The 26,600-nt window shown below is 39.9% G+C and overlaps 1 long non-coding RNA gene across 9 annotated transcripts in view; it reads left to right on the top strand.

Moving 5' to 3' along the window:
- Positions 1-26,600, top strand: part of LOC102546491 (uncharacterized) — a 266,102-nt gene that overhangs the window by 113,039 nt on the left and 126,463 nt on the right. For 6 of the 9 annotated variants that reach the window (XR_010062773.1, XR_010062772.1, XR_010062768.1 and 3 more), the window contains 2 exons: positions 17,574-17,774; positions 19,541-19,691. This is a non-coding gene — a long non-coding RNA (uncharacterized LOC102546491). The other 3 variants (XR_010062766.1, XR_010062771.1, XR_010062769.1) reach the window with 3 other exon arrangements.

Below are 26,600 nucleotides of genomic sequence, written 5' to 3'. Positions count from 1 at the left end.
ACGAAGAAGAAAGGCAAATGACAGTGTCCCCATGGAAGCAAATAATTGTTCCAGTCCTGAAAATGATCTGCTTCTTCTCTGTAGTTTGACTGCTCAGACTCTGATTTCCAAAACAAATGAGTCCATCCCTAAAGAAAGTATACCAACTTTCCATTTGACAGTTCAAAATCATCCCTGTCTGCATGCATCTGATGAGAGAGCATCGAGGTTATGAAAGCACAGATGCCCTCTCCCCATTTTAATGTTCATGGTGATAGGCTCTCTGTGGAAGATTAATCCTCAATGGCATCATTCATGGATTACAAAGAATGAGAAATAGAAGGAAGGAAAAACAGCGAAGGTTGTGCTAATGTCATGATGTTTTGGTGCTACCTTTCAATCCTACATTCTTCTGCAAATCAGACCATAGCATTTAAATTTCAGACTGTGTTAATAATTGCTTGAAGATTTATTTTCACTTGTGTGACTTCAACCACCTACCAAGGAAGAAGTCAAGAGACTGTGTAAGTGGGATGTGGGGAGGAACACATCATCACTTACCATTAACTAAACGACATTAACTAAAGCAGCTCAAAATGCTTCATAGGTCTAGAGCCAAAGAATTGTCTAAGTAGGTAAACAACACCAATTCAGACAGAACAGTTTTAAATGCAAAACTCGGGGAAAAAAGTAATGGGGTCCTAGACCTAGCCTAGCACAGATAGGCAAAGTCACAGGGAAAGTGTGGCTTTGGATTCTGATCCTCTTCTGTCTTCTCTACCAAGTCTTTATCTTAGAAAGGAGCAAATAGACAGCATGAGTGTCCAAGTTCAAACTAATGAAAGCCATACCAGAGTGTTCTTTAACTCACATGAAGCGTCTAAATTCAGAAAATTGTTTTTAGGACACGAAATTCTTGCATAATGGATCACTTGTTGCCTAATTTGGAAAATGATGGGAAATGAGAACTCTTTGTCATTTATCCTATGAAACAGAAATATACTACTACTACTACTCCATCTTTTAAAAAAAGCAATTGCAGGATAAACAAAAATAGACTCTAGTGATCGCACTGCAACTGTCTGAAAGCCTTCTAGAAAACTGCATGAAGTTTTTCATTTTGAAACTCGTGAACTGTGGAAAGTTGTGGTAACTAGAAATCCATACTGACTCCCATGGAAGCCATTCGCACAAAAAGTCCCCAAGTTTTTACAGTCTCTAGTCATCTGACTAGAAATTAGTGTCACACACGTGGAGGAATGTGGAGAAAAAAGTAGAGGACATGTTTGCGGCAGAACCTTTCCTTAATGAATAGAGATTTCAGGGAACCAATCACTGGGCAAGGAGTAGGCGGGACTTCCGGGTCAGAGAAGGGAAGAGAGGAAGCAGGAAAAGGTAACTTGCTCATGGAGAGCTTAGAGGACAAAATGTAGCTAACAAGAAGCCCCCGGTTTAGGTGGCAGATCCGTCAGGATTCGCCACTGGAGGAGTTTTGTTTTTCTGTTTAATTGTTTGTTTGTTTGTTTGTTTATTTATTTAATTTTTACACGTTCAAGATTTTATTTCTGGCCTACCCTCCACATCTCCTCCCACCCCAACCACCCCATCAGACCTCTAAACTCCTTGGGGCCTCAGTCTCTTGTTGGTTATTTGCATCTTCTCTGACTGAACCCAGACCTGGGAGTCCTCTGCTGTATATGTGATGGGAGCTTCATCTCAGCTGGTGTATGCTTCCTGGTTGGTGATCCAGTGTCTGAGAGATCTCAGGGGTCCAAGTTAATTGAGACTGCTGGTCCTCTTACAGGGTCTCCCTCCTCTTCAGCTTCCTCCAGCTTTTCTCTAATTCAACCACAGAGGTCAGCAGCTTCTGATGATTGGTTGGGTGTAAATATCTGCATCTGACTCTTTCAGCTGCTTGTTGAAGCTTTCAGAGGGCAGTCATAATAGTCATATGGGGTTAGTGAAGTTTTTTTTTCCAGTCTGTAGACTGTCGATTTGTCTTATTGACCATGTCTTTTACATTACAGAGGCCTTCCAGTTTCATGAGGTCCCATTTATTCTTGATCTTAGAACGGAGCCACTGGAGTTCTGTTTAGGAAATGAGTTCAAGGTTCTTTGTGTCTTTCTCTTCTATTAGATTCAGTATATCTGGTTTTGAGGTCCTTGATCTACTTGGACTTGAGCTTTGCACAAGGTGACAAATATGGGTCTATTTTCATTTTTTTTTTTTAACATACAGACTGCTAGTTAGACCAGCACCATTTATTCAAGACACTTTCTTTTTTCCATTGTATGTTTTTGGATTCTTTGTCAAAGATCAAGTTTCATAAGTGTGTGTTTTTATTTCTGGAGCTTCAGTTCTATTACACTGATCAACATGTCCATCTCTGTACCATTACCATGCAGTTTTTATCACTACTGTTCTGTAGTAGAGCTTGAGGTGATTTCCCCCAGCCATTCTTTTATTAGTCAGGATTTTTTTTTTTTTTTTTTTTTTTTTTTTGCTTTTCCAGATGAATTTGAGACTTGCTTTTCCATGTCTTTGAAGAATTGTGTTGGGATTTTGACGGGGATTGCACCGAATCTGTAGATTGCCTTTGATAGGATGGCCATTTTTACTGTTAATTCTGCCAATTCATGAGCATGGGAGATCTCTCCATTTTCTGAGATCTTCTTTGATTTCTTTCTTGAGAGACTTGAGTTATTTTCATACAGATCTTTCACTTGTTTGGTTAGTGTTACCCCAAGATACTTTATATTATTTGTGGCTAAAATTAGGATGCTAGTTGCGGTGTCCAACGATTATGTGCTGTGTTGATTCTAAACTAAGTTTGTGTGATGTTTTCCTTCACTTGGCGACTCAGCTGGGTTCCAGAGAGAAAGGTTTGGCAGCAAAGCATGGGTTTGCGAGAAGTGTACCCTAGCTAGAGTGGGGCCGGAAGCAACCGGCCATGGAAACTTAGCAAGTCATTACGGAGAGAGCTCTGGGTCAGAGTCTGCCTAGATGAGAGCAGACATGGCCAGCTGGTGCCCTGCCCCCATAGAGTGGGATGGTACATTAAAAAAATATTTTATGCAACACATGTGTCTGTGAATTCCAGACTACATGAAAAGAACTGTGTTTTAAGAACTGCCATAAAACAATTGACAGGTAACAAGGCTCTGTCTGTATGGGGTGACACTTCTATGCATCTTCAGCAGCAAGAACTATGGTGAGATTGAAGTCACCTTTATTTCAGGTCAACTACTAAACTAGGCAATCTCCAGATGTCTCACTGTGTATTGGAGGAACTCAGGGCTCAGAATTCAGAGGAAAGTTTGAACTCTAGCTCCATACTACCTAGCTGGCTAGTGATGAGGAAAGATAAGGAAAGATGGCCGGAAAGTCCTCTCTGCCTGGCCTGCTCCAAGTGATCCAATATCACTTTTTATTTTTTCTGACCTTGGCTGTCTCATTCATAGGCATTTTCAAGTCTCTTTGTAAACCCTCTTTTACTACCCTGCCCCCAAATCAGAGATGGCCCTTCCAGAGCATTTTCTGTTTAGGCTAAGCATAATCCTTGCATGGACAACAGAAGCTTTGGCTTCTTCCAAGGTATGGGTTAAAGCCTTGACATTGTGCAGAAGAGCCTCGGGTAGCCCTTTGCTGGCTCAGCTCTGGACTTTCTGGTCTCTCATTCTTATGCTTCAACCAGAGTCTTCTTCCTGGAGTCCTAAATATGACTACATCAGGAAAGCTGATAGTGTCCAAGTCTACTTACAGGTAAGAGCCCAAACAAATGGATATATAGGCTGATAAGGGCATATCACATGTGGTGCAGTTAGATAAGGGAACGTAACTATGTTCAAATAGCTTGGGTATTCAGAATCAGGTACTTTGACCTGTGGAATTCCATTTGTTCCCTCTGCCTTCTTTTCCTGATGTGCAGGATTTCCTAATGATTCCATTTACAGCTTCCTATTAGAGGAGACACTGTTTTTAGTGTGCTTAGAAAAATATCTGACATAAGTACCGTTTTCAGTCTCTTAAATAAACATAAAAAGCTATTGTTTTTGACTAGGATTCTCCAAGTGTCTTGCTCTGACTGGCTCAGAAATACCTTAGCTATTACCTATCCTGGGAGGCTTCCAACGATTCCCAGCATTCATTCAGCCCACAGTGGCAATCACTTGTTTGCACATCAATGTGACCAGAGCTATATGCTGTCTACAAGTGAACTTCTTTCTCTGTACTATAAACACTGTTGTTGAAGGAGGGGACCATATCTTACTCATAGGATTATATAAACAGATACTTGAGCATCTGATTCATGGAATGTTTGATGGAGGGGTAAATACAGGAGGAATAATAAGAACGTAAGACCATATACTTAGGATTTGGTTTTGTTTTCATTTTAGATGAAAAATAAAGACAGCACATCTGTTTTACCAGATTTTTTTTCAGGTTCTATGTGAAATTATAGTCTTCTAAGTCACTTATAATGATGGAAGTCTGGAGATTTATCTACAATTCAGATTGCAAAATGCTAAATTTTATTTGATTCATTACTCCTGCTAAGTATGTACCACACTCACCTAAGACACTGAAAATGGGAATTTAATTCAACACATATTTATTGATGGTCCTGATGGGTAGCATACTACAAAGACAAAGAAACATTCGTAAAATATGGACCCTGACATACAGGTACTTGATGGAAACACATCCAAAGGGACCCCCAAAATAGGCGGAACGTGAAACGTGGAGAGGTCTAGGGGAGATGAATTCTGTCTTTATCACATCTTTTGAAGTATTTAACTTTTGTAGTTGATTTTTTTTATGCACTACAAAGCCTGACAACTTGAGTTTCATCCCTGGGACCCACATGAAGGAAGATCGCTAGCTGGCTCCGGGAAGTTAGCCTCTAACATCCCATACAGTGAATAAACAAATGTGATAAACATTTAAGAGTGTGTGTGTGTGTGTGTGTGTGTGTGTGTGTGTGTGTGTGTGTACATTAACATCTTTACATCATTTTGACTTTCTCTCTTGCCATACTCACTGTGCTGGAAGATCATTTTTTGATGATATAATTCACATGAAAAGGTTATTTGAAAACAACCCCAGTTTACCATTTTTGAATTCTATGTTCTTTAATTTTTTTTTTAAAAACGATTTACTTTCCTTGTGTGTGTGCACATGTGCATTCTACCTCATGGCTATGAAGGTCAAAGGACAACCCGGGGGATCAGTTCTCCTTTCAGCATGTGACTCCCAGGGACTCGAACTAGGGGTGTACTCAGTCTGTCAGGCTTGGCAGCAGGCTCCTTTACTTGCTGACCTTCTCTTAAGCTGCCCAAATTCTGTTTTCTTCGAAAGGGCCTAGATTAGTTTGCATAGCATCGGTGGCCGGGGTTCTGTGTCTAGGCTATCGATGTTGTCGGTCTGAGATTTCGGATCTTGAAAGGAATTCAGAGGTTTTTTTCCCTCATTCTTGTTTTATGTAATCAAGAGGCAAACTGACTTAATGAGGTTAGTCACCATAGCAATCACAAGAAAGCCCTGCTACCTTGGTCCCAGCTACTTTAATGTCCAGTACAACCCCCTTTCCTCCCCTCAGAACATGATGCTTTTAGAATAATTTTAGACTCTAGGAAGTGCAGTCCTGGAGAAGATATTTATAGCAAGCCTCTGGCTCATTGAGCAGGCTCTTGTTTGGGCTATTCCACTGCACACTCTGTTCTTGTCAGGAATAAATTATTCCCTGACAAGTTAGTTGCCAAAGGGATCCCAGCCTAGATGCTTTGCACATGTCTTTTTGAAAATGATCAGGTTAACCGGTTTTAATGACGCCTTTGTCCTTCACTCCCCTCCCAGCATGGAGAGAAGAGAAGGAAGAATCAAGATTTTTCTGAAAGGGGGTGAATCTCACACAATGGAGCCCTATTTATGTAACATTTAGGTACCTTTTGTAATGCACTGAAGTTGAATTCTTTTTCTTTTTCGGTGATACAGAAGAGTTTACTCTTATTCATTAGAGACAACAAGTCAAAAAACAAAGGAGAAAGGAAAGATCTATACAGCATTTACCAGTGATCATGGGTTGTAACTTGAATTCAGTTATATGACCGACTGACTTAATGATTCTTTTAACTTCCTAGTGGGCCAGGATGAGAGCTATAGGGATATTCAAATGTTAGGAAAGCAAAACAAAACCAGGGCATGGGTGAGGGTAGAGAGGGGAAAGGCCAAGGCGACCAATCAGTATTTCTTTGTGACTCGTGTTTCTCAACTGAAAACTGAGATTTCTGGTCACATCAGGGTAGAAATATTGATAGCAGCTGCAGATGGGAAGGTTTAAACATGTTCCTCCCCAGGCAGTGTTTTCTTTGTTGTTCTCTGGTTCTATGGTATGTCTTAAAGCCCTGCAGTTCTGCAATCGGCTGCAGCTTCCTCAGGTAGGTAGGAGGACTCGCTACGTTCTGTCTTCTTCCTTCATTTACCTCAGCGTGGCTGTGACATCTGCCTGTCCTCCTTGACTGTGGATAGTGCTAGAAAGACACCTTTGCAGCCGGGTGGGCTGAACAATGGTCATGGGCTGGTTCAAAACAGAGCTGCAAGCTGACCTCCCTAAGTCAAGAATCCTTGGCCTGATTAGCCAGGGGAAGCCATGCTTGCCAGAGGGATAGCTTAGCACTCAGCTTCCATTGTTAGTAAAAGGAGGATAATGAAGAGGGTGTTGATTTTTGAGATGTTCGCAGGTCTCTTTGGTACAAGCAGATTGTGATTTAAGAGATAATAATTCTGAACAATGAAAAAAATTCACTATATTTCCAAACTAATGAGTGGAAAGGAGAAATATGGGAATTTTTTTCAATGTGGACATTTTTATAAAGGGTGGGCCACCGATTTCTTAAATAAGATATTTTTTTGAAGAACTCCTCTCCCACCGGGGGTGTATTAAAAGGCTAGAGCATGTATTCTAATTCTAATGTGTTTTAATCGAACCGGGGTTCAATCACTGGCGCTGCAAATAGAAAGAGAAACAAAAGAACTCCATATCTCTTTCTGTTGGAGCGCTTGCTCTCACTTTACATGCTCCTGTTATGATAAATAGAATAGAAAGGTATGAAAAGGCTATTAAAATAATCACAGATGCTTGAGTCATGAATTATGTGTTGATTTAGGCTGTCAGTGGGCGAGCCAGTTGCTTCCGTGTTAAGACCAGCCAGCTAGACCAGAGAACTGGCTATCAAGGACTTCAGGTAGCCGCACCAGATGTAAATCTTAAGCTTCACCATTGGGATCTACCCATGGAACATTGCTGTCATTTGAGCAACAAACATCAGGCCCTGTGTTAACTGATTTTCTGTGCTATCAGTTTGCCAGGATGCTGCACGAGAGAATTAGGCTCACAGACTGTGGCGAGAATGATGGAATATTAGAGATCAGCAGCCAGGGTGTCTCAGCTGAGGGAAAAATGGCCAAATCAAACAGATAGCCTAGCAAGTGTTTACCATGGACAGGAGTCCTCCACTAATCAATTACTGTTGAACAACTGCATTCATGAAGATACTTAATTATTTTTTTTGACTCCCGAAATGTTTAAAATTATATTCTACTGTCCCTCCCTCGTTCTTTGCAAAAATACAAGGCAAGAAATGGTCACCTCTCCATGTTGGCATGAATGAGTGAACTGACTAAATAGAATAATGTGGCTTTTTTTTTTTTTTAAACAAAGTATCTCGTGGGACGAAAAATGTGCAGACTCTATCCAAAAGGGAAAGAAGAATTAGTAGACAGTAAAGTCTTATGATTTAAATATTTTGGGGATGCATTCAGCTATGGTTTTCTCTTTGTAAAAAGTAAAAATTGGTTACTCATATGACAAAATGAGAAAATTAACAATTCCCACATTATTCAATGAACACTCCCAGTGGTGGATTTCTTTCTCCTAAATACAATTTCTCCTACTCTTTGACTTCCATTCTTTTTTTTTTTTTCACCTTATTTTGGTCTTTATTGATTTCATAGTCAGTTGTTCTTTTTTTTTTTTTTTAATTAACTTGAGTGTTTCTTATATACATTTCGAGTGTTATTCCCTTTCCCGGTTTCCGGGCAAAAATCCCCCTCCCCCCCTCCCCTTCCTTATGGGTATTCCCCTCCCAACCCTCCCCCCATTGCCGCCCTCCCCCCAACAGTCTAGTTCACTGGGGGTTCAGTCTTAGCAGGACCCAGGGCTTCCCCTTCCACTGGTGCTCTTACTACGATGTTCATTGCTACCTATGAGGTCAGAGTCCAGGGTCAGTCCATGTATAGTCTTTAGGTAGTGGCTTAGTCCCTGGAAGCTCTGGTTGCTTGGCATTGTTGTACATATGGGGTCTCGAGCCCCTTCAAGCTCTTCCAGTTCTTTCTCTGATTCCTTCAACGGGGGTTCTATTCTCAGTTCAGTGGTTTGCTGCTGGCATTCGCCTCTGTATTTGATGTATTCTGGCTGTGTCTGTCAGGAGCGATCTACATCCGGCTCCTGTCGGTCTGCACTTCTTTGCTTCATCCATCTTGTCTAATTGGGTGGCTGTATATGTATGGGCCACATGTGGGGCAGGCTCTGAATGGGTGTTACTTCAGTCTCTGTTTTAATCTTTGCCTCTCTCTTCCCTGCCAACGGTATTCTTGTTCCCCTTTTAAAGAAGGCGTGAAACATTCACATTTTGATCATCTGTCTTGAATTTCATTTGTTCTAGGCATCTAGGGTAATTCAAGCATTTGGGCTAATAGCCACTTATCAATGAGTGAATACCATGTATGTCTTTCTGTGATTGGGTTAGCTCACTCAGAATGATATTTGCCAGTTCCAACCATTTGCCTACGAATTTCATAAAGCCGTTGTTTTTGATAGCTGAGTAATATTCCATTGTGTAGATGTACCACATTTTCTGTATCCATTCCTCTGTTGAAGGGCATCTGGGTTCTTTCCAGCTTCTGGCTATTATAAATAAGGCTTCTATGAACATAGTGGAGCACGTGTCTTTTTTATATGTTGGGGCATCTTTTGGGTATATGCCCAAAAGAGGTATAGCTGGATCCTCAGGCAGTTCAATGTCCAATTTTCTGAGGAACCTCCAGACTGATTTCCAGAATGGTTGTACCAGTCTGCAATCCCACCAACAATGGAGGAGTGTTCCTCTTTCTCCGCATCCTCGCCAGCATCTGCTGTCACCTGAGTTTTTGATCTTAGCCAATCGCACTGGTGTGAGGTGAAATCTCAGGGTTGTTTTGATTTGCATTTCCCTTATGACTAAAGATGTTGAACATTTCTTTAGGTGTTTCTCAGCCATTCGGCATTCCTCAGCTGTGAATTCTTTGTTTAGCTCTGAACCCCATTTTTTAATAGGGTTATTTGTCTCCCTGCGGTCTAACTTCTTGAGTTACTTGTATATTTTGGATATAAGGCCTCTATCTGTTGTAGGATTGGTAAAGATCTTTTCCCAATCTGTTGGTTGCCGTTTTGTCCTAACCACCGTGTCCTTTGCCTTACAGAAGCTTTGAAGTTTTATGAGATCCCATTTGTTGATTCTTGATCTTAGAGCCTAAGCCATTGGTGTTTTGTTCAGGAAATTTTTTCCAGTGCCCATGTGTTCCAGATGCTCCCCTAGTTTTTCTTCTATTAGTTTGAGTGTGTCTGGTTTGATGTGGAGGTCCTTGATCCACTTGGACTTAAGCTTTGTACAGGGTGATAAGCATGGATCGATCTGCATTCTTCTACATATTGACCTCCAGTTGAACCAGCACCATTTGCTGAAAATGCTATCTTTTTTTCCATTGGATGGTTTTGGCTCCTTTGTTAAAAATCAAGTGACCATAGGTGTGTGGGTTCATTTCTGGGTCTTCAATTCTATCCCATTGGTCTATCTGTCTGTCTCTGTACCAATACCATGCAGTTTTTATCACTATTGCTCTGTAATACTGCTTGAGTTCAGGGATAGTGATTCCCCCTGAAGTCCTTTTATTGTTGAGGATAGCTTTAGCTATCCTGGGTTTTTTGTTATTCCAGATGAATTTGCAAATTGTTCTGTCTAACTCTTTGAAGAATTGGATTGGTATTTTGATGGGGATTGCATTGAATCTGTAGATTGCTTTTGGTAAAATGGCCATTTTTACTATATTGATCCTGCCAATCCATGAGCATGGGAGATCTTTCCATCTTCTGAGGTCTTCTTCAATTTCTTTCTTCAGTGTCTTGAAGTTCTTATTGTACAGATCTTTTACTTGCTTAGTTAAAGTCACACCGAGGTACTTTATATTATTTGGGTCTATTATGAAGGGTGTCGTTTCCCTAATTTCTTTCTCGGCTTGTTTCTCTTTTGTGTAGAGGAAGGCTACTGATTTATTTGAGTTAATTTTATACCCAGCCACTTTGCTGAAGTTGTTTATCAGCTTTAGTAGTTCTCTGGTGGAACTTTTGGGATCACTTAAATATACTATCATATCATCTGCAAATAGTGATATTTTGACTTCTTCTTTTCCGATCTGTATCCCCTTGACCTCCTTTTGTTGTCTGATTGCTCTGGCTAGAACTTCAAGAACTATATTGAATAATAACTATATTGAATAACTATATTGAATAAGAGAGTGGGCAGCCTTGTCTAGTCCCTGATTTTAGTGGGATTGCTTCAAGTTCCTCTCCATTTAGTTTAATGTTAGCAACTGGTTTGCTGTATATGGCTTTTACTATGTTTAGGTATGGGCCTTGAATTCCTATTCTTTCCAGGACTTTTATCATGAAGGGGTGTTGAATTTTGTCAAATGCTTTCTCAGCATCTAATGAAATGATCATGTGGTTTTGTTCTTTCAGTTTGTTTATATAATGGATCACGTTAATGGTTTTCCGTATGTTAAACCATCCCTGCATGCCTGGGATGAAGCCTACTTGATCATGGTGGATGATTGTTTTGATGTGCTCTTGGATTCGGTTTGCCAGAATTTTATTGAGTATTTTTGCGTTGATATTCATAAGGGAAATTGGTCTGAAGTTCTCTTTCTTTGTTGGGTCTTTGTGTGGTTTAGGTATAAGAGTAATTATGGCTTCATAGAAGGAATTCGGTAGTGCTCCATCTGTTTCAATTTTGTGGAATAGTTTGGATAATATTGGTATGAGGTCTTCTATGAAGGTCTGATAGAATTCTGCACTAAACCCGTCTGGACCTGGGCTCTTTTTGTTTGGGAGACCTTTAATGACTGCTTCTATTTCCTTAGGAGTTATGGGGTTGTTTAAATGGTTTATCTGTTCCTGATTTAACTTCGATACCTGGTATCTGTCTAGGAAATTGTCCATTTCCTGCAGATTTTCAAGTTTTGTTGAATATAGGCTTTTATAGTGAGATCTGATGATTTTTTGAATTTCCTCTGAATGTGTAATTATGTCTCCCTTTTCATTTCTGATTTTATTAATTTGGACACACTCTCTGTGTCCTCTCGTTAGTCTGGCTAAGGGTTTATTTATCTTGTTGATTTTCTCAAAGAACCAACTTTTGGTTCTGTTGATTCTTTCTATGGTCCTTTTTGTTTCTACTTGGTTGATTTCAGCTCTGAGTTTGATTATTTCCTGCCTTCTACTCCTCCTGGGTGTATTTGCTTCTTTTTGTTCTAGACTTTTAGGTGTGCTGTCAAGCTGCTGACATATGCTCTTTCCTGTTTCTTTCTGCAGGCAATCAGTGCTATGAATTTTCCTCTTAGCACAGCTTTCATTGTGTCCCATGAGTTTGGGTATGTTGTACCTTCATTTTCATTAAATTCTAAAAAGTCTTTAATTTCTTTCTTTATTTCTTCCTTGACCAGGTTATCATTGAGTAGAGCATTGTTCAATTTCCACGTATATGTGGGCATTCTTCCCTTATTGTTATTGAAGACCAGTTTTAGGCCGTGGTGGTCCGATAGTACACATGGGATTATTTCTATCTTTCTGTATCTGTTGAGGCCCGTTTTTTGACCAATTATATGGTCAATTTTGGAGAAAGTACCATGAGGAGCTGAGAAGAAGGTATATCCTTTTGCTTTTGGATAGAATGTTCTATAAATATCCGTTAAGTCCATTTGGCTCATGACTTCTCTTAGTCTGTCTACATCTCTGTTTAATTTCTGTTTCCATGATCTGTCCATTGATGAGAGTGGGGTGTTGAAATCTCCCAGTATTATTGTGTGAGGTACAATGTGTGTTTTGAGCTTTAGTAAGGTTTCTTTTACGTATGTAGGTGCCCTTGTATTTGGGGCATAGATATTTAGGATTGAGAGTTCATCTTGGTGGATTTTTCCTTTCATGAATATGAAGTGTCCTTCCTTATCTTTTTTGATGACTTTTAGTTGAAAATTGATTTTATCTGATATTAGAATGGCAACTCCAGCTTGCTTCTTCCGACCATTTGCTTGGAAAGTTGTTTTCCAGCCTTTCACTCTGAGGTAGTGTCTGTCTTTGTCTCTGAGGTGTGCTTCCTGTAGGCAGCAGAATGGAGGGTCCTCGTTGCATATCCAGTTTGTTAATCTATGTCTCTTTATTGGGGAGTTGAGGCCATTGATGTTGAGAGATATTAAGGAATAGTGATTATTGCTTCCTGTCGTATTCATACTTGGATGTGAGGTTATGTTTGTGTGCTTTTCTTCTCTTTGTTTTGTTGCCAAGACGATTAGTTTCTTGCTTCTTCTAGGGTATAGCTTGCCTCCTTATGTTGGGCTTTACCATTTATTATCCTTTGTAGTGCTGGATTTGTAGAAAGATATTGTGTAAATTTGTTTTTGTCATGGAATATCTTGGTTTCTCCATCTATGTTAATTGAGAGTTTTGCAGGATACAGTAACCTGGGCTGGCATTTGTGTTCTCTTAGGGTCTGTATGACATCTGTCCAGGATCTTCTGGCCTTCATAGTTTCTGGCGAAAAGTCTGGTGTGATTCTGATAGGTCTGCCTTTTTCCCTTACTGCTTTTAATATTCTTTCTTTATTTTGTGCATTTGGTGTTTTGACTATTATGTGACGGGAGGTGTTTCTTTTCTGGTCCAATCTATTTGGAGTTCTGTAGGCTTCTTGTATGCCTATGGGTATCTCTTTTTTTAGGTTAGGGAAATTTTCTTCTATGATTTTGTTGAAGATATTTACTGGTCCTTTGAGCTGGGAGTCTTCACTCTCTTCTATACCTATTATCCTTAGGTTTGATCTTCTCATTGAGTCCTGGATTTCCTGTATGTTTTGGACCAGTAGCTTTTTCTGCTTTACATTATCTTTGACAGTTGAGTCAATGATTTCTATGGAATCTTCTGCTCCTGAGATTCTCTCTTCCATCTCTTGTATTCTGTTGGTGAAGCTTGTATCTACAGCTCCTTGTCTCTTCTTTTGGTTTTCTATATCCAGGGTTGTTTCCATGTGTTCTTTCTTGATTGCTTCTATTTCCATTTTTAATTCCTTCAACTGTTTGATTGTGTTTTCCTGGAATTCTTTCAGGGATTTTTGTGACTCCTCTCTATGGGCTTCTACTTGTTTATTTATGATTTCCTGGAATTCTTTCAGGGATTTTTGTGACTCCTCTCTATGGGCTTCTACTTGTTTAATTATGTTTTCCTGGAATTCTTTCAGGCATTTTTGTGATTCCTCTCTGTAGGCTTCTACTTGTTCTCTAAGGGAGTTCTTCACGTCTTTCTTGAAGTCCTCCAGCATCATGATCAAATATGATTTTGAAACTAGATCTTGCTTTTCTGGTGTGTTTGGATATTCCATGTTTGTTTTGGTGGGAGAATTGGGCTCCGATGGTGCCATGTAGTCTTGGTTTCTGTTGCTTGGGTTCCTGCACTTGCCTCTCGCCATCAGATTATCTCTAGTGTTACTTTGTTCTGCTATTTCTGACAGTGGCTAGACTGCCCTATAAGCCTGTGTGTCAGGAGTGCTGTAGACCTGTTTTCCTGTTTTCTTTCAGCCTGTTATGGCGACAGAGTGTTCTGCTTTTGGGCGTGTAGTTTTCCCTCTCTACAGGTCTTCAGCTGTTCCTGTCGGCCTGTGTCTTGAGTTCACCAGACAGGTCACTTGCAGCAGAAAAGTTGGTCTTACCTGTGGTCCCGAGGCTCAAGTTTGCTCGCGGGGTGCTTCCCAAGAGCTCTCCGTGGCAGCAGCAACCAGGAAGATCTGTGCTGCCGTTTCCGGGAGCTTCAGTGCACCAGGGTTCCAGATGGCGTTTGGTGTTTTCCTCTGGCATCTGAGATGTGTATGCAGAGTGCAGTCTCTTCTGGTTTCCCAGGCGTGTCTGCCTCTCTGAGGGTTTAGCTCTCCCTCCCACGGGATTTGGGTGCAGAGAACTGTTTATCCGGTCTGTTTCCTTCAGGTTCCGGCGGTGTCTCAGAGGCAGCGGTCCTGCCACTCCTGGTCCCTCCCCCACGGGAACCCAGAGGCCTTATACAGTTTCTTCTTGGGCCAGGGATGTGGGCAGGGGTGGGCAGTGTTGGTGGTCTCTTCCGCTCTGCAGCCTCAGGAGTGCCCACCTGACCAGGCCGTCGGGTCTCTCTCCCACGGTGTCTGGGAGCAGAGAGCTGCTGCGGGCCGGGATCCGCGGGTTTGACTTCCATTCTTGATAACTTTTATTTCAATGCAATGTTCGTTTGAACTTTAACATTGCACTGACATTGAATGCCAGTTCCTTAGTGGCTGTGCCCTGAAAACTCAAATTTTCTAAATATATATTTTACATTTATATAAATACTCATATTATTTATATAAATATAAATATGTTTTCTTTTAGTAGTTTTCTGTTGTAAGTAATCCTTGTCATGCTTGAAGTCCCTGCTCAATGACTAGACTCTACCCTTTTCCCCCTTTCAGTTTCTAATCCCCTATGGTTTAGGAAGCACATAGCTAACATTCTTAAAATTTTGTGAGTACTGGAGAAAAATGCTTTATGTAGTAAATATGCTTTACTGTCTGAATGTCAGGAAAACTATTTCTGTTGCCCAGAGGCCTTATTTACTTATGTAATGGAGGGACAAAAATTATTTGCTTTTAGATGACACCAGACTCTTTTTATGGGGAATTCCTTGACAACTACATAACTCTGACACTAATATTCCAAGTGCTTAGACACCCTGGGGAGATTAAAATGAATGTCATCATAATACTCTCCTCTAGCATGCATATATCCACACATCTGAGTGTGTTTTCTCAGACATGGTGGTAAAAGGACAATTTGTCTGTGTAAAGAACATGAATGTTTAGAGGGGTGACACATAATTTTGAGGTCGGCATTGCATTTGTATGTTACCTAGTGTTGTGACAGTTTTGTTTGTATGTTTGTTTGTTTTGCTTATACATTTGAAACAAGAGGGTAAAAAAAAATTCACTAACAAAAATGAGCTACATGAGAATTAAAGATAGCCAATTAAATGCCAGATAAAAGGGTATTATTTTTTAAACAAAACTCAAAAACTATTTCAAGAAATAGAGGTATCTTTGAAATTTCTTCCTGAGTTTTTAATTTTTTTTCTAATGTTCAATGACTTACATTTGAAATTTTTCTCTTGGAGAGCAATGGAAAATTCAATGTGTGCTTTTGTTCATGGTTTCATCATAACATTCAGTCTTTTGCTATAAGAAAATCCTCCATCCTAAAATCCTGAAGTTTTCTGATATGTAAGGTATTTTACCGGCTTTGTAACAAGCATTCCCATGTAGGAAGCTCCTGCACTAAGTCAGCGATGAGTTTTCGCTGCATTGAAAAATTAAGAGCTTAATGGGCTGGAGAGATGGTTCAGTGGTTAAGAGCACTGACTGCTTTGCCAGAGGTCCTGAGTTCAAATCCCAGCAAACACATGGTGGTTCACAACCATCTGTAATGGGATCTGATGCCCTCTTCTGGTATGTTTGAAGACAGCTAGAATATACGCCTATACATTAAATACATACATACACACATCTTTTAAAAAACACTTAATAGAAATAAAAATAAATAAAAATAAAAATAAGAGCTTTTGCAGTGACAAAGGGGTACTTGACTACTATACAAAATATTGTGTCTCTTCTTTCAAGGAGATGCTGTCCAAAGTTATTTATTACATTGAGAAGATGCCCTGGAAAAGTATCTATAATTTTGTCTTTCTTTTAGAAGTATTTTAAGTGATTCCTTTTTAAGCTTTCTAGTATTCTCATCTCTTTAGGTTTAGTGGTGCCAATGTCATTGAGCAGTTGTGTGTTTATATGCTGTGTATGCTGGTCAGGGGGTATTTGGATTTTGAAGGTGAATTATGGAGAAGGACATGGGATTATTTAGGGATGTGTCAGAGGGGCTGATGCCAGCCTTGTGAGTGGGTAGCAGTCAGTTTTCTTATAGTCACCTATTGAAATCACTACCCAGAAAAAAAAAAGAAAAAAGAAAAAAAAAAAAAAAGAAATCACTACCCAGGGAAAGTTTTACAGGCTCAGTTTAGCGTGCTTGGTGGGAATTGTCCTGATGTCGTCCACACAGTCTGAAGACAGTGCTTTGTGCAGCTTGGGGCTAGGCCCTTTTCTTCCTTTGTCTCTGCACATAGAAGTCACCTCTTTTCCATGGCTACAAATGAAAAACAGTAAATTCAGAGCAGGTTTTCCTCTGCCCTTTGGCATCCTTCTGTGGGTTACACAACAATTTGGCTAGCCACTCAGAAAATCAGAGTTCCAGTCTCACTGGAGATGCCAGTTGTGCGTCTCTCATTGTAACAGTTCAACTAGATCAACTCCACTTTAAATATTAGAGAAGTACCCTCATAGAACTTCCTTTGCCTCCCAATGCAATGCATTTCACAGAACGTCAAAACAAACTTCTTGGCTTATATTAATAAGCTAATCATCTATCCACTTATAAATATTACTGGGGATATTACTTAAATGTTACCACGTGTTAAGGCAGACATTATAGGATCAAAATGCCATGTACCTCATGAAATAAAGAGAGCTGTTACTTCTGGTATCATTAGAGATTTTTATTTTAATACTTGTGGTGTGTTTTGAAGTCTATTTTCCTCACAAGGAACATGTTATGTGTAAATTATTAATTCATTAGTTCATGAGGTATTGGCCCCAGTGATACAAGTTTTATATTTTATTTTTTTCTAGCCTGCAGGATTCACAAATGTGAAAAACTACTAATAGCAGCAAGTCAGTGCTGAGCTAAAAATAGAATTGAAGGCTTTTTGTTTTTAGCATACGATCGAAGAGCTTTCACGTGGAAAGTAAATTTGTGCTATTTGTGGTCATGATATCAACTGTGATTAGGAAAATTGCTTCTGACCTACTACAAATTTTAATTATTTAAATTGTTTTAAAGCATAAGTATGACATTTCAGTCTAGTGAAATATATTGCCTTTAAACTAGTTTAATTTAACTGGAATTCATTCAGTGCAGTTCAGAATATACTAGGACACAGAGAGGACATATTATGAAATCAACGCACACACTAGGAGGGCCCCACTGTCCTGTGGCTAGAAGTCACTGCCACTCACACTCTGATGCTTACTTAGTAAACCAGGAGTCACTGAGTAGTTGGACCAAGATGAGCAAGGTCTTGAGAGAAGAATTAACTTTATGATGGCTTCTGCTTTTTTCCTTTCAGAATTTTTCAAAGAGACCCTGAGGAGATTGCTCCTTTGGTAAAGCGTTTGCTGTGGTAAAATGGAAACCTGATCACCAGCACCTACAAAAGAAGCCGGGCATAGTGGCACAGGCCTCTCATCCCAGCGTTCAGATGATGGAGACTAATGGATCCCTGAGGCTTGCTGGTCTACCAGCCTCAAGTAGACTCATTGAGCACCAGGTAAGTGAGAGACTCCATCTCAAGAAATGAGCCTCTATCTAAAAAACTGAGTTGAAGTAGACACTTAATGCTAACCTCTGGCCTCTGCTTGTATATGCAAACACATGCATGTACACACACACATACACACACACACACACACACACACACACACACAAACACAAACAAGAATTCTTTAGAGACCTTACACACTATTTAGAATTTTATGAGAATATAATTTCTACTGTATACATTATAATTACGTGATTAATAACAGATTGTTTTAGGATCATCTATTAAGATTGTAATACAAATACCTTTCGAGTATATTACTACAATAATAACAAAACAGAAGGTATTTTTTTTTTCTATTTTTTCGGAGCTGGGGACTGAACTCAGGGCCTTGCGCTTGCTATGCAAGCGCTCTACCACTGAGCTAAGTCCCCAACCGAAAACAGAAGGTATTTGAATCTAGGAATAATTAGACAGCTATTAATGAGGAGTTTACTAGGACAGCACCAACCTTCTATACCCTATAGAAGAATCCAAGGGTATAGATAGGTGTAGAGGAATCCAAGAAGTTAAGAAGAAAGAGAAGACCCAAATAAGTATAGTTAGTTGGGTAGTATTTACATGTCAACATTTTTACAAGGACTGGGGTATTTATATCCAACCTGTTACCAAATGGCCCGTATACATCAGTATAACTATGAATACCAACACAAAATTATAAGTGGAGAGACAGGGAGGTGAAAAAGACGCAGGGAACTATTTTATGGAATACCTCTTTCCTTTTCAGATGATTTTGCCATCTCAATGAATACATGAAGAGTATTTTTTAAGGAAGTGTGTAGTGGTGGCCATTTTCAAGGCAGAACACAGGTAATGATCATTTACTAGAAGACATGAGGCTCTGTTAATGAAGATCATTTTGAGATATATGACAGCACTGGAAAGACAAGTCAGTGAAGGCTTTAATGAGGGTTTGACGAAAGCTATGGGTTCCAGTTGTTCTCAGTCTTAGATGTTAGTGACGATCATTTGAGAACCTTAAAAAAATAGAGCTTTCCTCTCCTCTCCAGCCTCTACAATGCCTCTGCTCTCCCTGTTATGATTCAACAGAAAATACGATGGGAGATGTAATGCTTAGTTTTAATGAACAACTTAAGGAATTTAGAATAGACCTAAGAGACTCAGTATTGAGTGTGCCTGTGACGATGCTTCTAGAAAGGATTGACCGTGTGGTACGGAAAGACCCACCCTGGGAAGGGAGCAACACCTTCCAAGGAGAGGTCAAAGCAAAACAGTGCCAGTGGTGCCTACCTGCTTTCCCCTTTTCCTGACAAGTGGGTCTATCCCAGGTACTGAGTTCCTCACTGACATCAGACTATAGCTTCTGGAGCCTTCAAACACTGGGGATCCCCAGGGAGCTCTCAGGCCTCCAGCCCTGATTTAGGATGCCAAGGCATCCAGCTTTGTGTAGTTACTGATTCTCTGCCTCTCTAGTGTATAGACTGCATTGGTTGTGGTTGGGTTACACAACATTTACTATGTAAGGCAATGTAATCAATCCCTCCCTCTTTATATTTACACACACACACACACACACACACACACACACACACAGAGAGAGAGAGAGAGAGAGAGAGAGACATATTTTATCTATATCTACTTATATCTACACATTACACATATGCAACTTGTTGTATTCCTCTAGAAAACCCTGCCCCATACAGTAGTTTTTCACGGTATAACTTGTCTTATGAGCAATGCTGTACATTCCTTAGAAGCTGCAGAGAATGGAAGCATCATGGAGAAAATGGCAGGGAGACCCAAGACTCCAAGACAAGAAGGATGAAGTAAAAGAAGCAATCAGGAAAGAAGCATTGCTGTCCATGGGCAGAACTATCCCAGGAAGTTAATCGCGATAAACACAAGGTGAGGAAATATTCCTAAGAGACATTGTTTTTCTTTTGCATGGCTATAAAGAACATAATTGGTATTTCTGGTTAATCTCCCCAAAGCTGGCTTTTCACACTAAATTTCTAGCAACTGCTAACAATTTCCACTATGCATGCAGCCAGGAGCCTCTGAGATTGATACCAGACAAAGAAAGCCCTCAGGCGTTCTCAGCAGAGAAGAGTCACAGTCCTCTCCATTTTTTAAATAAGCAAAGAAGGAACAAAAGGACTCACTTGGTGAGTCTGGTGGTAAGACTGCGACTGGGAGGCATCCACTCTGAAACAAAATACTTGAGGTTATGCAATTTGTGTGAGGCTTCTGAGGAATCTCTATTTTGCAAGATTTATGACATTATGCTTTTTTGGCTGAGACTATCAGACAAACAAAATCCTTTTAGACAGTGCAATGAAAAATCTCTTCAGCTTTTTCGTGTTTCAAGCACAGGAGAATGCCCATCATCCTTCAAATGTACCAGGCAAAACAGCTTCTGCTTTTGTTTCTTCTGCCCCTTCGATGACATCTTCTGATGCTACCTTTAAAATTCTCACTCCAGACTTCACTCCCATTCTCTGTGAAACAGTCCATCATGGATGAAACAGTATCCAGATACGCTCCCTTGTCTAGAGAGTACATGGGTCCTTAATATCACTTTCCTGTTCTCGTGTTTGCTTATCTGCCTCTCTTTCTGGACAGACTGAGAGTAATTTGAGGAAAGTGTACAAGCTGGATCCTTGCAGAGTGTCTGTTTTTAATTGCGCCGGAAAGCTAATCCTTCTGTTGGGTAACTAGAACCCCTAATGAGAGAGAGATCAACAAATGCTTGTTGCATTAAGTTGACAACCCTTCACCCACTTGGACGTTTTCCTTTTGGCCAGTTCTGTCGAGGCAGCTTTACTCGTATCAGTTAAAACTGTCTTGGTTTTGTATGTGTCTGATCAACTAAAAACATGTGAAGAATTCGCTTGCTTATGTAGCCTGTGTACTTGGAGAGAGGGAAAAGAAGGGCTATAATTAGATCCTCCAAGTGGTTGAAGACTGAAGCGATTGATAAAAACAAAGCATTACTGTCAGCCGTGGAGAGCTCAGGCGTCCTCACTGTGTTCTGAAATTAGAATGGGATGATAAATAGTTACTGTGTTATTGGACAATAAAAGAGCAACTTATGGTATGCAATATTATGATAGTCCCCCTACAAACGGAGCAAGATGGCAACTCCAGGAAACGAAAACTATAAAAGAAAAAAAAATAGTAGAGCCAGGCAAGGTGGCTAGCTAGACAACATATGAAAACAGAGAATTCATTTACATTAGTAAAGGCACTTGAAAACATGCTAAAAGTTTCAATTCATCCGCAATAAAAAGCATATTATACTTAGAGATTTAATAACGACACTTGTATAACATCTGTCAGGAAAATAATATAGTCTTCCTGAAAGACATAAAGGAGGAATTCATAAGTATAAGGCTCTGCTGTGCTCCTTGGAGGATTGGCTCGCTATTGCAGAAATTTCAAATAAATGTATAGATAACCTCAACATTCTAAAAATGAGAAGTTAAACAATAATGAGATTATATTTCCTTTCAAATTGCCAAAGTATAAAACGACATGGAACATTTTTTTTCTCATTATGTCTGATAGGATTATAAATTCTTATAACTTTTTTTGGTGAAAATTTTAAAATGGATAGCATCCTTTTAAACTCCTAAGTCAACTTTCTGGCTTTAGAAATTGGTTCTGCAGAGTCACCTTAAGTGACTGTAATCTTGACCTGTCAGATAGGTAATAAAAATTGTTCATAGAAATTGAGTTTAAATTATTTTTCATCCATTGAAGGAAATGTTACGGAGATATAAAATGATGCAACAGCTGAATATATCCAATGATAAATCACGTTTTACATATCAGGTGTACATAAATAAACTGAAACATGTTGTCTGGTGTGACTCTTTGCTTGTGAAAATATGTTGTGCTGGAAAGATGGTTAGGTGGGCAAAGCACTAGCTGTAAAAAAGCATGAGGACCTGAGTTCAGATCTCCAGGACCCACGTACAAGGCCAGAAAGGCTACAGAACATCTTTAAATGCAGGAGACTGAGAAAGAAGATCCTTGGGTCTCACTGTCCCAGCCAGTCTGAAACAAGCAGTTCTAGGTCCAGTGAGGGAGACTCTGCTTGAACAATAAAGTAGAGAAATTATTCAGGAAGGTATCTTAGTGTCAGCCTTTGGCCTCTACATGAGAATGGGTATGTGTGAGGAAACCTGTACATAACACACACACACACACACACACACACACACACACACACACACACATACATACACATACACACATACACACATACACATGCACATACACATACACACATATACACACATAACACACACACAATACACACACATGCACACACACATACACACATACACACACATACACACACAATACACACACACATACACACACATACACACATACACATACATACACACACACACATACACATACCATGTATGTCTATAAAATGAATGTTGAAGGTTAAAATAATTTTTTAGCTAAGTCTTGGGCCCAGCTGTATACAGGAGTATACAGGCCTTGGAAAACTAAGTCAGGATTGCAGACTTGAGGCCATTCTAACCTGCATGGTATGACACTCCCTTAAACAAACAAGCAACCAAGAAAATACAGTTCAGATAGGTAAAAGGCTAAACTCTGAGCAGGAGTCATCTCTGGGAGTAGAATTCAGAGGTCCATTACTTGTCATTGTCCACAACTTTGTGGCATGTCCCAGTGCTCTGTGGAAATGGTCTTGTTCTTCAGAGGCCCATCCTTCATTCAGGAGGACACAGGGCTCACCAATTCCCAGTCAATAGGACTTAAGGATGACAGTTTTCATGGCAGGGACAAGTGTCACTCTGATATGTCTCTGAGCTTTTCCTCAGCTGTGACAGGTCTCTTCTAGTCCCCTTTGATCCCCCACCCTATGCGGGAGTTTTAGAATGTGTGTCATTAAAGCTCATTTAACTTGAAGCACATGAGATGTGGAAAAAAAAAAAAAACGGAAGAGAAGTCCAACAGACACGTGTGCTTTTCCAAAAGAAAGATCTATTCCTCTGAGGGTCAAGGTGGGGCAGAGGTTTTAAAGCTGGAATGTGAAATTTCAGATTAAGAGCTTTGCTTAATAAGGGGAAAAAGATCTTTCAAATTAAGACAAAATGTTGTAAACTTCTGCCGGCTTCCAGATTACCTTACTTGCTAGTGTTTAAGCAGTGTCCCCTCCCCTGCCTTTTAGATACTTTAAAGGGCTGTTTTAGAAATACCTCATCAATGCATAACCTGTGGGGCACAAAGAAAATGTCTTCGTTGTTACCAAACACCAAGAAACCTTGAACAAACCTCATCTTTTCTCTAGTTTCATCTCTACTTTGATTGCATGATTATTTATTTCAACCTTAAAGAATATCTCGGCTTTTTACTTCTCTACTGATCGAGCTCACAATGAGTTATTTTAAAACACATTCCAAATATTTTATTTCACCCAGCTTCATGTTGACAGGTACAACAGTCCCGTCTTAGCTTCTGTTCACACAAGAACACATTTCCAAACCCAATTAATAAGAGGTAAAGAGTGCTTCGCCAGCTCCACAGAGCCCAGTGCCTGCTGAGAAGACTGTCAAATGTTCGACACGGTACTTAGAGCTGTATTATGGCAAAATGAAAAAAATAGGCATGGGAATGAAATTAAAAACTCACAGTGAAATAGTTGATTAAGAAAATTAAGCCATTTAGCACAGAGCCGTCGTCAGCCTCCTGGAGGAGACTTTGGGAGACTGCTGGGGGCCGGCGTCTGCTAACCATTTGTCCTCGGTGGTGATGACTACTTAATTTTAGTCACAATGGACTCCTTTGGCATTCATCTAAATTTTCAGACCCCCTTTCAAATTTATTCATAAGTTTCCTCTTTCCCAGTGACCCCAACATACTTGACGCTGGGAAAGGTTCCTCTAACAAATGGCATATCTGTACCTAAGCCAGAATAAAGCCTTAGGGGTCCTGAGGGCCAACTTCAGAGAGCCCCTCCTAGGGATAGGAGCTCAGGCTAAGCTGAGTCTCCCTGGCTAGACAGTTTAATTACCAGATTTTTTTAAGTGGTTCAGGGGGCTGGGGGGACTGATAAGGAGAGCTTTGAAGGAGTAGCAGTGAATAGAATGGGTTCACTTTTACCTCTTCTCCAAAGCACTCCAGTTAGCGAGCTGTTCTCATACTGTGATTTGATTATGGGTTCCACAGCCACATGGCTGGCCTACAGAACCTTAGTCTGTTCCATGCCGGTTTTGCTTGTTGCTTTAGTCGTCAAATTGAATTGAGCAGCTCCACCATAGAAGCTTCCAAAAATCATGGACTATGCCATGTGACTTAGTAGTTCTTATTATTTGATGTAGTATACAACATAGCTCGCATAGGAATGTTAGATTAATCATAAAGAGAATTTGATTGTGTATTTTGAACTAAAAAAAGCTTCCCAGAAACAACAAGAAAAATGTTAAAACGTATGCAATTAGTAGAATTGTTCTTAAGCAAGAACCCCTTCTACATGATTGGTCGTGAACCATTCGACATTTGGGTTCAGGAAAATTTCAAATAAATTTAGTTATTAATTCAATAGAACTGAAATTTGCTGTTCATTAGGAGCTATTTTGGTGCTGTGACAGTTTTCTTCTCCCCACTCCTCTCTCTCTCTCTCTCTCTCTCTCTCTCTCTCTCTCCCCCTCCCTCCCTCCCTCCCTCCTTTCCTCCCTCCCTTTCTTTCTCTTTCTCTCTCCCTGAGACAGGGTCCTCTATATTCTAGATTGGCCTTAAACTCAACTTGAACTTGACATTCCTGAGATTCTGCATTTACCTCTGAACTACATCTCTAGCTTGCTGTAATTTAACTACCCTACCCTCCCTGTAAGCTTCCCTTTCTCCCCATCCCTCCAACCTTTTCCTTAAAGAACTGAAAATAAGATTAAATAATATTCACCAAAAACTGTGAAAAAGAGAAAAAAAAGCAGAAGTAGATTCATCAAATGGAATTAAGTAGAAGGTAGATCGTACAAAGAAGCTGATACTTGCCCGAAGCTAAAGTCCACCACTTCTTGGAACTCAACCCATAAGTGTCAAGTATTTGTCATGTTGCATGCTATGGCTGTTTCAATAGCTGCACATTCTTCTTTGAACGAGAACTATTTTAATTCCTAGCATGATGTGGGGGCAGAAATATATCTACTGTGGATACTCAAGTTAAGACTGTGCCATGAAACTCAACAATGACAACACCAGAGCATGATGTTTACAGTAGGCCTGTTGGATGATCTTCACAAGTGCTTAGCTACCAACTCCACCGATACTAAGCCAGTGACTGCCACCTTCAATTTGCACTAAGATATAACAAGCCAGGAAAACACCACTGAATTAAAACTATACCATTTACATTTTATTCATGCAAGAGGCTCATCATGAGTCAAAAAAATGTTCTGCTCTCTATCTTTCTCTCTCTTTCTTTTCTTTTCTTTTTTTTTTTTGGAGCTGGGGACCGAACCCCAGAGCCTTGCACTTGCTAGGCAAGCGTTTGCTAGGCAAGCGCTCTACCACTGAGCTAAATCCCTAACCAAGATTCTGCTCTCTTAAGTCACTGGGGATCCTGGGTAAACAGAAGCCTTTGTGTTTGTGATCACAGAAACAGGGGAATAGACCATGGCTAACATGTACTCGCTTTTAGAACCATTGTATCATGCACTCCTTTTATCTAGTGACCTCTCACGGCTGAGGTAATTCAATCACCAGGCCAGGACAAGATTTTCAGAGTGGACTGTCATTCCTCACATAGGGAAGTCCACAGACTATCACAATCATGCAGACTGCGACAACCATGTACCCTTAACAAAAACCCTTAAAGAATGATTTTCTCAGCTGATATCTTTCAAGATATTGGGTGACAGAAACCTCTAAATTGCATTATTTCATATTGACTTTATGAAATGCAAGGTTCTCTGATGGTAATGATAATTAGAATTATCTGCTTTTATGTGCAGAAAGGGCAACTGGGGGAAGACTAAGATGCTTTCACAAAGAACAGCATCATACTGAGCTCCTACACTGGAATATCCATCATCTCTAAAACTTTTTATTGTTGTTGAGAACTTATACCTTTCCCACCTATTCACAACCTTATACTTGCATAACGGGCTTCTTTTTGTGGTTCTTATTGCCCATTCTTAGGTGACTCTTCTCCTCAAAAGTGTTCAGTGATCTCCAGTGGCATTCCTCAATTTTTTGAGGCCTTGACTAGATCATTTTTATAATCTCCACATCTCTGATACATAGTAAAATTATTTTCATCTAGTAATTGATGATCAATGGGTTTTAATTCTTTGAAGATAACACAAAGAAAACGGAGTGGATTTTGATGAGCAATGAGGTTCAGATCAGCGTGTGAACAATATTTGTGTGAACTAAAATCGAGGCTTATCAAATAACAATAGTTTAGGCAATTTTGCATTTAAACAAAAAAATTGAAAATTCCACATGATCCTGGAGTAACTCAAGTTGTTTCTTGGGTTTAATCACAGCTGTGTCTGCTTTAGGTAGGCACAAAAGAGTTCAAGTGTGGTCTTGAAAGACTGAAGCAGAATGTGGGGGAGTTAAGGCCAATTCTAAAACTTGGGGTTCCCCGAATTAATTTACTCAACAGTGTTTACTAAAGGACTGTGATTAGTAAAGGCCTCCCAATAAATGTGCTTATTCAAAGCATTCATGACAAACTCAATATAAATGGCAGCCTTTTTTTGAAAAATAGACCAACACATGGCTTCAAAGAGTTTTTGTCGTTGTTTAGTTTTAGTTTTAGTT

Source organism: Rattus norvegicus, chromosome 1, assembly GCF_036323735.1.
Source record: "Rattus norvegicus strain BN/NHsdMcwi chromosome 1, GRCr8, whole genome shotgun sequence".
Lineage (NCBI taxonomy): Eukaryota > Metazoa > Chordata > Mammalia > Rodentia > Muridae > Rattus > Rattus norvegicus.
Note: the sequence above shows the minus strand (reverse complement) of the source record. Positions and strands in the feature narration are given on the sequence as shown.